Here is an 11056-nt window from a genome sequence, read left to right on the forward strand (position 1 = left end):
AATGCCGGTAGAACCTTCCTAATATTACAACCAGAACAATATTAAATAAATACCAGATAGTCCTTTAGGTCTACTTTACTTGCAGGTGCAGTAACATCAGGTTTAGTTAACTTTAGTTCCAGTTCACCTGAGGTCCAGCTCACTTTAGTCTAGTTCACATCAGGTCCAGCTCAATTCAGGTCCACTTAAGGCAGTGATGGAGAAAGAACCTGAAAATATTACTTAAGATAAAGTACTGCACTGTTACTATGTAAAAATTAAAACATGTACAAAGCAGCTTTCTTCAAAATTACTTCAATAAAAGTTTATTTAACTGAAGTGTAACAAAGTAAAAAAATAAAAATAAAACATCATGCCTTTTAAATTTGCAGACCTCAATTACTTGCGGATGATACACTGGATGTACCCAAGCATGTCTAAGGGTAGTTTTAAATTTGCTGGCATTTTCGCAGCCTGGACAGGGAGCTTTTCTTTACCTGTATTGCATACAGCTGCTCTCCTTCTGACGACAGGGTTAGGGACCCAAATCCAGGTTGTAAGTCAAAATGGCCATAAGTCGAAAATGCTTAAATACTGCTTAAATAATACATAGCAAATCTAAAATGGGCATCTCTTTTTCTTCTCAACACCACAAAACTCTTACTTTTAAGCTTGCCAGCCATTTTAAAGTGAATTACAAACGAAAATTTTGTCAATACACAGCGCAATCACTGACGTTGGGACTCGAAAATACGTAATTGAACAAAATTTTGGTATGACCGAGGCAGGTCGTAAGTGAGAGTGGTCGTAAGTCGGGGAGGAGCTGTATATGTGTGAGTAGACACACATATATACAATACAGGTAAAAGAAATAATTGTCCTAAGGGCAAACACATACAGGGGAAAATACATTTCCTTGCACACAAATAAAAATGCCCCCCGAATTTGAAGGGCATGCAGTATTTGCAAAGTATCATAACTGATTAATGATTAAATTCTGCTTTGAAAATGAAGCTAAATGTTATTAATATACTTAAAAGAAAACAAAATATGACTGAGAAACACTTTGTATTTACAATCCACATTAGGTTAATTTTTAGTTGAGTTTCAGCAATAGCTAATGTTCATATTTCTTGTGGCACACCAGGGCTGGAATATCAGTTCATCGCAGGTGTTAGTGATTTTATGCTTTTACGATACACTAAAACACTAACAAGAAAGTTACATCAATACCCACAGTAATAATGTGGCAGCTGCAGCTGACTAACACAACGTGTGATGAGAGAACAATAAGAAATAAACAGACAGCCTCATTAAAAAGTACCTAGGGAAGACAGACTGAGAAATGTTGTGGATTTTATATAAGAGTTGCACATCACAAGTGTAGCTTTAAGTAATACTTGTAACCCAATGAGAACAAAACCCCAAATACGTGGGAGTAACTCTACAGTGGTCCCTCGGTTAACGAGCACAATCCGTTCCAGCATGTTGCTCATTAACCGAAACCATTGTTTCAATGGGTTTTTGGGTAATTGGTTCCAGCTCACAGAAAATTGCCTAAATTCAACAAAAAATGTAGAAAGTACACTTACTTTGAGGTGTGTATGTAGAAGGCTCCTGGATGATGATGATGGGAATTAGAATGGGGATGGAGGAGAAGGGAGAAGAGAAGGCATTGGGGTGGAAGAGAAGTCACCCCATGGTGCCATTTCACCCATAAAATTTTAGTTCTCTTGGTGTAATTCAAGATTATTTTCTTTAAATCAACACTGCACTGCATAATATATTGTCAATATGTAAAATAAATTTCAAAATGACCAATAATTTGCTTGGAAACAGAAAAAAAGCATTTAGTTGAAGAGAGTCTCAAGCAATATGTTACCTCCACTGAAAAGAGAGAGAGACTAACGCCTGTTTGTGTGTTAACAGGCTGGATGGCGTGCCAGAAACTAGTTTCTTTACCTTCAATTATGTTCAATAATTGTTAAAATGACTAAAAAATATTAATATTAAACTTTTAAAATTATTGAATTGTATAAACTTCTTGATATTTACCTAAATAGTATGGAATTTAAGCCCTAAAACCGATTACTGTATTGGCGGACTAATACTACAGCTGGTGGACCGCCAAATGCAAGCGAAAACATGTTGAGGTCGGCTTGTAAAAAACTAGTTAATCGAGGGATTGCTCGTTAACCGAAGTTAAGAATCTTATGGAAGGTAACTCGTTAACCGAAATCTCGTTAACCGAGGCGCTCGTTAACCGAGGGATCACTGTACTAACACTCGAGGCTCACGCTCACAGTCTTCAAGAAGGACAATAATAGAAACTGAGCCAATTAGTGTTGCTGCAAGAATGAGACAAGTCTAGTAATAAGACTGGACTATTTTTACGTTTTTAGAGTACAATTATTGGTCATTCTGAAATTTATTTTACATATTGATAATATTTAGTGCAGTGCAGTGTTGATTTAAATTAAATACTGTAATCTTGAATTACACCAAGTGAACTTAAAATTTTATGGATGAAATGGCGGCATGAAGCATGGGGTGATTTCTCTTCCACCCCACTTCCTTCTCTTCTCCTTTCTCCTCCACCCCTACTTCTAATTCTCATCATCATCATCATCATCAACCAGGAGCCTTCTACACACACACCTCAAAGAAAGTGTATTTTATTAATTTTCGGTGAGCTGGAACCAATTACCCAAAAACCCATTGAAACAATGGTTTCGGTTAACGAACAACCTTCTGGAACGAATTGTGTTCCTTAACCAAGGGACCACTGTATATATAAAAACCAGGCATTTTCCTACAATAACTTAATAAGAAACATTGTACCATTACTAGAGTAATTTAATTAATATTCCCCAAAACAATAATTGACAACTCTGTTATGTACCTTTAAGTTTTACATATTTGATTGTTTTTATCTTAAGTATTTTGATGTGATACAATTATTTTGTCACACAGTACAACATACCCTGTCAATTCACGGATTTTTAGTTCGCAGACCTTGATTATATGCGGATGACACTCTGGATGTACCCAAGACTATCCAAGGGTAGTTCTAAAGTTGCCGAGATTTTCTGGACGGGATAGGGAGCCATTCGTTCTTGAGACAGTACTTTCTACCTGTATTGTATATACTGTATATACTTTTCTATAATTCTACCTCGTGTATAGGTCGACCTTAATTTTTGACCAAGAAATCATTTACTTATGCTATGCCTCGTGTATAGGTCGACTAAAGTTTTTGAGGGTAATGGCATATTTTATAGCATATAAAACTCATTTCAGAAAACCTTCACTAAAAACACTCTGCAACCTATAAACTGAGGCTCGCCGTGCCAGAAACACCGAGCACCGAAGGCAAATTGTTTACCATTTATTATTACGGCACTTTACACTGAAACACGGGTAGTTTCATAAAAAATATCTCATATTTCCATTCAAGTATTTATTCAAGTCAACTAGGATAGAATATTATTGTAATACAACAGTTTTTTTTAACTGAAAACCATTCAAAAAGCGATTACGGTAACATCTTTTGAACAACGAAAGAAAATGAAAGTACAGTAATGGCAAAAAAAAAGAGATGGATTGGGAACGCTAACATATACGTGCACATTTAAGGATGCCGCGTCATTTATCTTTTTAAGAATATATACAAAAGATTCTTTATTGTTTATTACTGAATATGTATTTGATTTAATTAATCTTTATATATGCAAAATGAACAATACAATTCATTAATACTTAGAATATTAAAACACACAAGAGTATAAGAGACGACATTGTTGTCAGTGTTTACTTCCAATGTATACGTGTGCACTCAAGGAAACAGACATTTATCTTAAGAATATGTACGAAAGATCCATTATTGTTTATTACCGAATATGTATTTCATTGAATTAATGTTTATATATGTGAAATGAACAATGCAATTCATTAATAATAAGTAGAATATTAAAACACAAACGAGGAGACAAGACGGCATTGTTTTCGTGAGTGGCGATGGTTCTACATAAGAAACTGAAGAAATTAAGACCCTGGTTGTAGCTGTAGTGAACTTAATTAAAAAAAAATTATAAAATAATAATAATAATAATAAACGGTTTATTAATAGAGTTGCAGCCGGTGGCTGAAAATTTACCTGTATATATGTTTTAAGTAATGCTATTTAATGTTGATAAATGGAACACTAGCAGTAGCTTACCACTAATGGTAAAGAAATAAGGAGAGACGATTGGGAACTCCAACGTATGAACAGTAAGTGCGTACATGTGAAAACGTATCGTCATTTCTCTACATATGAATATGAAAGCAACACTTATTTACTGTTCATATATGTTTTAAATAATATTTACAAATGTAAAACAAATTCTATTCACCAATGGTGGTAAAGACTAAAACATAAGGACAGTCAATGAATATTGTGCGAGTTTTTACTCATGACGGTGTCATCAGGTTCAACTTCAACATAGACTACTGAACGCACGCTGTAAGGTAGGTTAGCCTATTGTAAGGTGGTGAGCATCATCTGCTGAAGGCACTCCACAGCTGTTCATTACTAATTGGTACATATTTTACGTTTCCATTGTTTACTGGCAGTAACCGGTAAATATATTTCATGTCTAAAACTAAAAGTTGCTCCTAGCCCTTCCTATCATGCACGGATTCAACCTAACGAAACTATTACCCATGAAAAGGTCGACCCCCAATTTATTGCCTAAAAATTTGGTCTTAAAACTCAAACTATACACGAGTATATACGGTATATGCGTGTAAACACACACACAAAACACATACAAATAAATAATAATGGGAAAATACTCTCACAAAAAATAACAAACAAATTTATTAAAAATGTGAGTCTACCCTCAAGTCTGTGCTTTATTATTAAAGTAATAAAGCACAGACTTAATAATAAAGCACGGACTTGAGGGTGGACTCACATTTTTAATAAATTTGTTTGTTATTTTTTGTGAGAGTATTTTCCCATTACAGTATTATTTATTTGTATGTATGTGTTTTGTGTGTGTGTTTACACACATATATATACAATACAGTAAAAAGAAATAATTGTCCTAAGGGCAACACAAAATGAATATACATTTCTTTGTACACAAGTAAAAATGTATCCCCCCCACCCTCAGTCCGCAAATGTTATTCGCTGATTTGGCAATTCACAGCCATTTTGAGAACCTAACCCCTGCGAATTTGGTGGGTCCCTCTGTAATCTTCCATCATATCTCCAGCAGTCTTCCCTATCCATTAACTTTAGTAGGTTAGGTTAGGCAGGGGAAGTTGATAAACTTGACCACCCCTGGCTCTCTTCCTTTCCACATTTAGACTTGTGCATCTCTTGACCTAACTGGTTTCCACCCTCCGCTCCATATACCTACGCCATATCTACCCATCTCTATGCAAAACTTTGTCAATATCCATCCACCTTCTTAGCTCTGAACAGGGCCTACTGTACTGTCTTACACCCAGTTATGGCCTTGAGTACAGATATGTTCAATTAAGAGTTTAGCTATTAATAACAATGGACTTACAATACAGCAGCAGGTGAAGTTTGTGTCCATCTCTGGTTAACTTCAGTTGGCTGGTTATGTTGATGATGCCACTTGGTGATGGTAGGAAAGTATTCTTCCCAGTGTCTACAGTGTCATACCTTCTGGTCCACTGCCTCGGGAAGATGTTGCATCATGTCACCTGCAAATGGGGATTCTTTCTTCAGTATGTTAATAAAGAATGGCAAAATAACCTATTCATAATGGACGAGTTGATGGTTCTGGGTAAAGACAAGAAATAAACTCTGCCACATTCGTAGCAAGAAAAGATGCAGGGGGCAGTGTAAATGTGTGAAGGCTGCTCTATAGTGTACTGCTCTATGCCTGTGTGGAGGCCTATGCGACCGTGCACACAGTGATATCCCCGTTAGCCGACACAATTGGTGCAGAGCACTTCCGGGGATGAGAGATTTCTGGGCGACGAGACGACTTTCTCAAACCCGGAAAAACTCCTTTTCCCCAGAACCTTTTCCGGTTACTGGGAAAAGTTTCAGTGTCTAAACTAAACATCCTGCACAGACAGACACTCGCCCACTTCCCCAGAATGTTTCTGGGTGCTTGTGAAGTTTTCCTCGAGCCTGAACTACCGGAATCCATTAATGCAGTTCTAATTAAGTTAGAAACTTCATTTCTTTACTATAATAATCCAAAGTAGTTTATCTAAAAGCTATCAGACTTCCGGGTTTGAAAGATCCCAGCTAACGGAGAAATTACTGTTGGTCAATCTTGTATAGTAATGCAAAATTATGAACTGATTATTGGAGTTCTTCACCTATTCAACATCCAATTTAATTGTATTCTGTAGTATTTTGTATAACCATAAGTTGACACATTGCTGCCAAGATGTTCTAATATTTGATTATTAGCTGATTTAGGCCAAATTGTTAGTCATCTTGTTATTTTTTGCAGTTAATCTAATAACACAACAGTGATGATTTTTTTTACAACTATTAAGTATTTTCCCGTATGAGTGAGGTGGGAAATGGTTCGAGAGACTGTCATTTAATGGACAGGTGGCCAGATGACGATATATAATTTGTGATAAAGGCATTCCGGTTGCCTCTGAGGATTCACACCTATGAGAGATGTCCGTTTCAGTTTAATGTTGAATTCTGTTGATTAAAATTAATGTTTTTTACAGATTTGTGGTGTATGCTGTTAAAAACAAGTGTTAATGTTATTGATTCTTTGTTGCCTTTGAAAATATTTGCAATTCATAAAGCACAACAATTTAATATTACATGTTAAAAAACTGACTCATCAGCTCTTACAAGATGTTTATTATCTTTCAAAATAAATAAGATGTAATAATACAAGTTACCTATACAGTAGAATGTCGATTTAAAGCGATTCAATTTAAGATTATTGACTTAAAGCGACACCCACAATTAAGGACAATGTTTTAATTTAAAGCGAATCTTTCCTATTTTGTGCGAGTCAATCTGGCGCATCATATTTTAAAATTTGCATCTACTGTTTCTCTGGGCACGCTACACTGTACTAAGGGCACAGCTGTACTGTACATGTACTAATGTACTAAATGATTACTTAAATATTTGTCTAGTGCAAACAATAGAATGTTTATATTCAAATTAATCACTATCTTAAAAGAATCTCAGCAATGTAAATTATATTCTCCCCAGTCACTTCTGTGACACTTTATAAACAAAAAATAAAAACTCAATCTGAAGGATATAAATAAACAAATAAATACTTCTGCCCACACAGGGGAGGGGGGTTGGGTTGTGTGCCTCTACCAACTGACCTTTAGCAACAGGTGCCAAGGGTCAGTCTGGAGAGACAACACATCCCAGCTGAGCTGCGATGTTCATTATCTTGTATAATTTTTGCCTTTTTATGCTTCCATTATTTTTCCTAAACATTCTCTGTTGAAATCAAATTGATAATCAGTGGCAAAGAGGATAAAGTATACTTACAGCAGAGGTGGTTGTGTGGTGTGCACTTAAACTGAAATAGGCCGAGTCGCCAGATGCACTATTGATACACTACCCACTGCTTCCACACTTACTATAACCTCCCACACAGAATACACACCCATCGGTGCAGGGTGAGATCGACGAGTTCCGAAAAGATACACATACAGTGTGATATGTCGGGAAGGTTGGTAAGTGTATCCTCATAGCCCCCCCCCCCTCCACTAGGTGTTGCCATATGGCTGACAATCAGGGCTGCCAACATACGGCTGGAACAACTTGCCTTTCCCAATACCTATCGTCACTGGTCTCAAATTGTTCACACTACAGTATGCACCGATACTTTTTGTTGCGAGTTTACATAATGGGTAGAAAAATTTATATATACCCCCTTTAGTTTACCTTGGCATAGGTGGTGATGGTGCAGTGTTGGTGGTGGCACCTCTTGTTCCAGGCTCCACTTGGTCATTTTCAGCTGTTATGGTACAGTTTAATTTTTCAAAGTTTTGTTGTAACATCTCCTGTAACAAACAAAAATTATATTTACTAAAAGTAACTAAGTGAAGATACGTTAAGTTAGGTCAGGTTAGCATTAGGGTGTTCAATATAGTAATCCAGAAGGAATAAGCTGGGCCTAATCTTCATGTTATCCATTCTTTCATCTGAGGTTCTAACTATGGCCAGTAATGAACGTCAATGACTTCACAAGTTGAGAAAAATTTAGCCAAGTGACATAAACAGAGGGCAATGTTTGGGCATTCAATTTACATATTGAAGTAAAATAGAGGTTAGCTTACTTCAAAGTTACGGCTATTTTGTAAAGGTGTATTAATATGTAGAAAAAAGTTCACCCAATTCCGACAATTCCTTCTGGTGGTAGCCATTGTCTACACCTTTACCTATTTTATTTAAAGGATCAGGATTAATGGTACAGAACTTATACAGGTTGTCAACAGCGAACAATGACGAAGTAGGAAAATTTTCACGCGTGACTCATTAAAGGCAAGAAAAAGATTTCTATCGTTACAAATGATCCTAGACACGTACTTTTAATGCCATAACATCAGTACTGTATTCGCCGTGTTTTTACCCCATAATTTCCCTCATCCTTCATGCCCCGCCCACTAACAGGGGATTTATGATCGTAGGATACGAAAAAGTCTTAAAAAATACTTAAAATCATAATAGAACATTGTCGTTTCTTTTAATATACTTAAAATCATCAAAACAATAAGTATTATAGGAAAAATAACGAAAATCGACAAACAATTTCTGGCGGTAGCCATTGTCTACACCTTTACCTAAAATAAATACAGTAAGCATCTTTATTAACATTACATTACATTTATGCCGGTCTTTTGTTTAGTTATTAATACATCTCTCTTCTTCTCATATCTATATAGAGCCAATAAATGATGTGTGTCATATTTTTAGTTTTACATGATCTTTTAGACTGATTCTATTCTCTTTTAATTGTTGTGGATACCATTAACAGTCATCACAATTCTCTATTAACTGTCTCTCCTCACATTTATACGGGCTCAGTGATAAAAAAATTATATATAAACCAGGCATTTTCCTACAATAACCTAATAAGAAACATTGTACCATTACTAGAGTAATTTAATTAATATTCCCCAAACAATAACTGACAATTCGTGGATGATACCCAGGATGTATCCAAAAATATCTAAGGGAAGTTCTAAAGTTACTGACATTTTTGCGGCCGGGATAGGGAGCCATTCGTTCTAGAGACAGTAATTTCTACCTGTATTGTATATGTGTGTGTGTGTACACACCAAAAAACACAAACAAATAAATAACAGCAAAACAGAATATATTCAGGTGTGACAAAATTAACCCAAGAAACGACGAAGGTCCTCGAAAAAATCACCCCCCTCCCCAAGCAACCTATTTTGTCGCAACTTGGAAATAATCTTCCCATAAAAATAATAACTTCCATAATCCACACCCACATCATGAATATAGCCAGACCTGGAACTTTTGCCAAGGCCGCAAGGGAAATGTTCGCCGCCAACTTCCTACCAGACATGGCATTCCCAAACGACGTACCTATTACCAAAATTTTTAACATTACCGTATATACAAACCAGAGAGCACCGCAGATCAAGTAACATCAACCCAAGAACAGGTTATTCCCGACATACATCCTGACCCAACAAGCGAGGAAGTAACGATGGCGGACGAAGACGAAACCACCACAAAAACAGAACACCCCGCCAAATTCAGCACTCCAAAAAAAGAATCAAACAGAAACTATGGCACCACCACCTTGACCCAGAAAGACCACGGAGAACGAAGACCTAAGGAGACGAAATTGGTCTACGATTGTTCTCCACTACAGCTCCCCCATAGTCTCAACAGAAAGACTCATGGCAGGATAAAATCCACATATACTACAGACATAAACCTAGAAGACACACACATTGAAACACTAATTAATAAAGGATGACTCATTACAAGACAACAGGAGAGAGAGTTGATCAGTCCTCATATAAAAAAAATCTGCCTGGTTCTGCTGACTGACAGGAGGGTGTCAGGGGAACACCGGTCAGCAAAAAATGGCACAAACCAGCTCTAGGCACCAGCCTTCATAATAAACAAACTTAAAATAATCCAACACAATGTTTTAGCATGGATCCCACAGAGAGAAAGCAAACTACACAACACATACCGTAGCATAGACCCAGATATTCTCCTCCTGAATTCGAATGGTAAGAAAAACTCGGAAAAAAATTAAAATATTTAACTGCACAGTCTACCAAAAAACAGTCAAGACCCACTACATGATGGAACTGTCATAGCCATCAAACGAAACATACAACACAAGATACACGACTCATTTCAAGAAAACTTTCTGGCCATCAACATAAACAGCCCAACAGAACCCTCATAATCGGCACCTGTCACTTCACTTCACATTTTACTTACCAATTTGTTAGTGACGGTGTAGTATTACTGTTCACTTGTGTCCGCCATACACAACACCTTCCGCCATTCATTATTCCTTCATCCATTTCTCTGGCGAAGATTTGTTCATCTTTCGTAATGGTATAAACATAACACAAGTCTCAACTATAAACAATAAATACAACAATTATTAAAGCTGTAGCCAGAGGATCAAGCTCCTACGTGGTGTTCATACTCTTCCCCGATGCGATTTTGTTTACCTCAACACTATGTCAATTCTCACGTCTTATAGGGAGGAGGACATGGCGGTTTGATTGACAAATTTAAAACACATTAATGTCACCAAACAAAAATTTCAAAACCTTACTTAACTTATTAAAGGTTATGATTCATTTAAGAAAACACCATCGCATACCAAACGCCGAAAATACCACAAGAACTAGCTTCTCTCTTTATTCAAACGCCCAAATATTTATTAGATAATTTTCATACTTCGTCTGTAAAAAACTGTAGATATTTTCATAATTAGGACGTAAAACTACGCGATTATTTTTTATTAATCCCACGTATTGTGCTAAACAATGAGTGGGGTTAGGTTTTATTTACTTGATCCTCTTCACCACTGATCGGCTC

At 36.4% G+C, this 11056-nt stretch overlaps 1 long non-coding RNA gene across 1 annotated transcript; it reads right to left on the minus strand.

The window, feature by feature from the left end:
- Positions 1-8: 8 nt before the first annotated feature.
- LOC121871640 lies at positions 9-10617 on the minus strand. Its single transcript, XR_006089922.1, has 4 exons — positions 10445-10617; positions 7895-8013; positions 5541-5700; positions 9-209 (listed from the first exon to the last, which is right to left on the minus strand). It is a non-coding gene; the product is annotated as an uncharacterized LOC121871640 (long non-coding RNA).
- Positions 10618-11056: the final 439 nt, after the last annotated feature.

This window comes from Homarus americanus, unplaced genomic scaffold (assembly GCF_018991925.1).
Source record: "Homarus americanus isolate GMGI-L3 unplaced genomic scaffold, GMGI_Hamer_2.0 scaffold60420, whole genome shotgun sequence".
Classification (NCBI taxonomy): Eukaryota; Metazoa; Arthropoda; class Malacostraca; order Decapoda; family Nephropidae; genus Homarus; species Homarus americanus.